Source organism: Neodiprion lecontei, chromosome 7, assembly GCF_021901455.1.
Source record: "Neodiprion lecontei isolate iyNeoLeco1 chromosome 7, iyNeoLeco1.1, whole genome shotgun sequence".
In the NCBI taxonomy this organism is placed as follows: Eukaryota; Metazoa; Arthropoda; class Insecta; order Hymenoptera; family Diprionidae; genus Neodiprion; species Neodiprion lecontei.
The window spans coordinates 12,045,080-12,050,786 of NC_060266.1; positions in this window are offsets into that span (position 1 = coordinate 12,045,080).

Sequence of the window (5,707 nt, forward strand, 5' to 3'; positions counted from 1 at the left end):
AGGAGTGCGATAGTATGTTGGATTCGCATTTTCGCACCAACAGTCGTTTCTCGTTGCATAGAAATATCACGTGGAACTTGGATATTCGCAATTCCAATGTCAGCCCAATGATTGATGACAGCGTCATTCTCTTCTCCGGGTGGTTGTTCTCTCAGCAAATTGTACGTTTCCTCCATCTGCTCTGCAAGTCCCATATACGCTTCGACGTACATGACTTTAACGGTTATAGATAACAATTGTATCTCAGAGAAATGAAAATTATAGGCTTTTGACTTTGACGTATTGTGTAAGACTGATGAGTCTGCATCGGATGCGTTGAGCTTATATATAGGCCGATAAATCGCAAGAATTTGAGTGTGACGGTGGGGGGTCCAAGCTTTGTACCACCCCCCGCCATCAAAGAATCTAAAATTTTTATGGTATACACGTCTGAGCCTGCACACCCCAACCCAAATCAGCGTGGGACATGTGGTGGGAAAAATCGGTCAACGAAATGCAGGTAGCGAGCGGTGTTTGACGTGGAAAAAAAATCTTGTCTTGCCCGCTCTTGACTGGCTGGTATATGCACATACAGTTTTTGGGTTTCACGACTCTTTATAACGAAGAAGTCCGAGCCTGCACGCCCTCAACCATATTAGCGTGGGATATGTGGTGGGAAAAATCGGTCAACGAAATGCAGGTAGCGAACAGTGTTTGGTGTGAGAAAAATCTTGTCTTGCCCGCTCTTGACTGGCTGGTACATGCTCGGTGGAGGGTGCGTGCGACTCCTTTTGTATATATTACAACAGCGGTTAGAAACTTCTCTAGTAATTTTGAAAATCCTTCGTGTAAAAACAAGCGTTTTTGATACAGTGAGTTACGAGAAAGAAAAAAAAATAAAAACGGTGTTCATCTGAAAAATCTTGAGACTACAACGAGTTTCTATTTTTTGTGAGTACTTTATAGAATACACATATATACGTATATGGCGCCGAGCCAATCCTCTTACGATACTGTGAACGTTGATTCGAATTCCGTAATGATTATCGCATTTGATTAGTATGTTAACAAAGTTTTTCGATTTGTTTCAACTTTTCTGTATTCCCTATCATCGTAACCATAAAAATTCTGGAAAAATTTTAGAATCGTATCAAAAAAAAAAAAAATTATTGGATGGAGAAGAGGACCGTCAGACTCCCCACTCAATTCACTACCACGATCGCCAACTCATAAGCGGGTGTGCAGAGAGGTGGCTTACGATGAGGAGGAGGATGATGATGAAATGATCTATAGTGATGCCGATACGTTGATTATCGACACCGAGCCATGTATTGACAACAGTGCTGGTGATGATGATCGCGAGTTTGAGCAAAATTTGGCTGGCAAGCATCATCATCTAGAATCATCACCATCACCGACTGATGTGGATGATGAGGCGGAGGAGGACGAGGAGGATGATGAGGGGGTGGCGGAGGTGGATGGTGTACGGAATGACGACGATGTTGATGAGGAGCGGGTGGAGTTTGCTGATGATTTCGACGGTTGCGAAGATGTACACGTCAGATCCAGATTGCTTCTTGATGAGATTGATCAAATCCATCAAATGCTGGGAGACATCGATAGAGCTGACAATGATGGCTATTATTCGGACGAGGATTGGTGTGTAGCACCATATTGGAATAAAATTTTGGTATCTTCCATACTTTCGTCGTATCACTCATTTTGAATATGTGGAAACTTTTTTGGGTTGGAGATTTATCATGTATATAAATAGTAAGTGCAGCAGCATCAACTTTTCTATTATGGTTTGCTCTTTTTACAGATTTTTCATCACAAATCAATTTCGAAAAAATGGCATCTCATTCCCATCACGAGTATGATTCAAGTGATGATGATGATGATAGTGATGAGTGGGCAATCGTTGATTGGGGTGAGAATGAAGAGGCTGAGGAAGAGATAATTATAGGCTTTTCCGAAGCAACACGCGAGTTTTCGTTGGAGGAGCTTCGTGAACTCGTTGAGGACGTGCGAGCTGCTCGAGTGAGGCGAAACAGCCAACATTATATAAATTACGGGAATATGTGTATAGAAATAATTATTGAAAAATGGGCGAATGAAACTATCGTCATAATTATAGATGTCGAAAAAAGCGATGATAATGATGATGATGATGATAATCTTAGCGAACAGGATAACGATAATGATTTTGTGGATTATTTTGAGGAATAAACCACGCTAAATTCACAATTATTGATTACATATTTTTCACAGGTAAAAATTCATAACATTTACATTCTGTATGACAAGAATGGGTGAAAGTTATAAAGATACATATTTGTCATGTATCCTATTGCTAGATTATGATTTTATAGAATAGTGAATTTTTTGAATTCTATGTATAAGCTATGATATAATTGAGATTAATTCTATCGAATATTCTACATATAAACCCGAATATAATTGTATTTATCGTGATAAATTCTATTGTTATTTTGGTAAATATTGTCCATATTATCTATACACACGATTGCAACCTAGACAGTCTTTAATTAGAGGATTCGGTCCATCCACGATATCGCCATCTGGTCCTGGTGTGTAATGTATGCTACATCTGCGGAAACTTGCGATGACGTAGTCCATTTTCATATTCTCTGGTAGTTCATCCCACGCATCATTGATGGAGTTTGATGCAAACGTGGGAATGAATTCTTTTGGTAAAAAAGCTATATCCTCGGACATCATTACCCTTAAACCGTCCAATTCTTTGTACAGACGGAAGGATTTCTCGAGGGAGCTGGTACACTCCTTGGAATACCAACTCCTCAGTCGCTGCACATTTTCAAAGGCGCAGTTGTATGCCGGGATGTATCCAGAGTTGTCATCATACCAAACTGAGCCTGGCGCTGCTGCTTGCTGGAGGTTATTCGCTGAAGAGTATTCATGGTTCAAGTCATGCCACGGTGCCGCTTCCATATACCGCAATTTTTCCATTGCAGGGGGTATGATATGCAAATATTCCATATTACTAATCCTCGTTGTATCATCAACGATCTCCGTCAGCCATGCTTTCTTCTCCGCCCCTTCGACGTATACGTAACACGCATTTCCAACTATTTTTCTCACAATCTTCGTCACATCCTCATGAGATTTGTTGCCCGCATTCCATGATATTCCGTGGTGATTGTGTGTCAACCATACATTGGTAGCTTACATTCAAGTGGTAAGCTTGCCAAATCATAGGGCGGCTTGAAAATGATCTAATCCAGACCCGACCCGTTTACATTTATGACTGCGACTTCCGTGGGTACAAACTTGATGTTATGACCAATAAAATATTGCACGTCTAGGATCATCGCCATGTTGAGGAGTGGAAATGTTGCGCTCGATTATACTGACGGATGGTATGTGGAAGACTGACTATTCCATCTCCAGCACACCCGCTTTTATCCCCTCGTGGATGAATTTTGTGAAAGTAGAGGGGGATCGCATAGTTTATTTATGGCACATAACTGCATGAAAATTCAAACTTGTTGAATTCTCCACCAAGGTATTTCATTTGCAGCCGATTTTCCCTGGCCATGTTACACATTTCAGTCAGCTGACTGGAATCTTCTTGTAGAACTCTTACGATTCTCGCCGGTAAGAAGACGTTGTATTCTCCATCGATCCTTGCCAGAACACGTACCCCGAATTTTGTTTTGACTATTCGTAACCCAATGACGTCATATACTCCCCCAATTTCGAGTTCCGACATCTTCTTGGTTGGCAGATTCTCCAGGCGGCTGACGTGGTAAACTTTTGCCAGATCCATCGCGTTTCGAGGTTATTTCACAAGCGAGAACAGTTCACAATGAGAATACGATGAGAACAGAGTGACGATTACGATAGGCGTACGCTTTATATACCACCTACCCCCACTACAATTTTCCATTGGACATGTCTCGACACGCATATTGTGCGAAGAATTCTTATGGGACCACCCCCTTTGCCCCAGATTGATTTTAGTACATCTCCACCAGCAAAGTTCGTTGTCGGCATCATCTCAAAGAGCAACTTTCCAGAATATTTTTAATAGATCTAGCGGGTTTTTACCCTATCTGATTTATGTGCGGCTTTTCGGCGCCATACAAGTCTCGACGGGAATTATTTTGTGTGTGTGTGTGTGTGTGTGTGTGTGTCAAATCCTACGAAAATAGCCATCTTGCGGCAAACCGCGAAAATGATCAACGGGGGGGGGGGGGGGGGCGTAACGCCGCGGATTTAGGACTAGGGGGGGGGGTAGCGCCGCGGATTTAGGAGGTCAGGGGGGGCTAACGCCGCGGATTAAAGGGTGGGAAGGGGGGAGCGCCGCCATTGTATGATCCAGAACTGGCGTATATACACTACTCATAAGAGGTTTATAAACGTCTTTTATCTATGATTACTACTAGATCATTAAAAAGGTGGCAAATCGGGTGATTTCACCCTTTGTAACAGTACTCACGAGGTTATTTCGGCTCCTCACCATGCAAGAATTAGGAAGGATTTGAAGATACAAGATTTCACAAGATCCGAGTACCGATCGAATTGCAGAGAGACCCCTTAGACTAATCCATCTCTCCCGAAACGCACAGAGAATATAAAACCAAAAAAAATGAACGACTGACCCCGAGTCGCCCGACCACTTGACTGACGCTGCCTGGCCCGTACTATTCCCGCCACCTTCATGCTCGTCTGAACACATGCAAACACAAAACAGAGATAATCGGCCGCACGACGCAGGTGTTCGTATACACGCGCGAGTGACCGTTCGTGCCCAGGCACCTCTGACTATTCATTCGACCGAACAATGGCCCTATACCTAATTATGACTAAAAATGAATAAAACATGAAAGGTACAACAGTATATAACTTCTGTAATAGTTAATACAGATTGTTCTGGAAAAAAGTAGAAACAGATTGAATTGAAATGGATATAATGTTTTATTTCAGTGATGTACGAAATATTCATATTCCATCCAGTTTCGAATTGATAGAAAGCTAGTTGAATCAGTAACCAAAGACGCTCACTTTCTGGCGGGTAAGCTGCGTTCAAAACGTGAAAAACCTTGAAACAAACTTGCACGGCTGGTATTGTGCATGGCACGTCATAAAAGATTTGGTCTACACAAACATATGATGCGGAGATACTCGTGATCTCAGTTCCAACAACAATGATGAATGGCTGGAGTGGAAGTGACAACTCTTGCATAGCTTTTATTCTTTTTTCCTAAATAACAGCCACATTACCTGCAATCTGCAAATCAAACAGACAAAATTTAGTTTCCAAGTAATAAATGAAGATGAATGTAAAATAACAAATTTTTCTGTTTTGAAATAATACTTGAATACAATCTTCCAACACTGGTGACATGAAAAAGATTAAGTGTGAGGAATTGAATTCGAATTGTTAAGCATCATATGTTAGAAAAAAAGCACTAAAGGCCCTAGGGGTATAAGCATAGTGAATTTGCCCTTGAAAGATATGAGCACGATACTGAGAGGATTCTTAGGTACTAATAAGATCATAAGATCCTGAAAGTTTCAGATCTCTAACCCAATTGGTTATTGAGAAAAAGCAAAATGTATGAAAATCGGAAAAAATGAATATTCTCAGGAATGCGTGAATCGATTGATTTGAATTTTTGATATGTTTTGGGGGCTGATGGTAGCTTCGAGGAAAAAAAATATAAACTATATCGGTTAATAA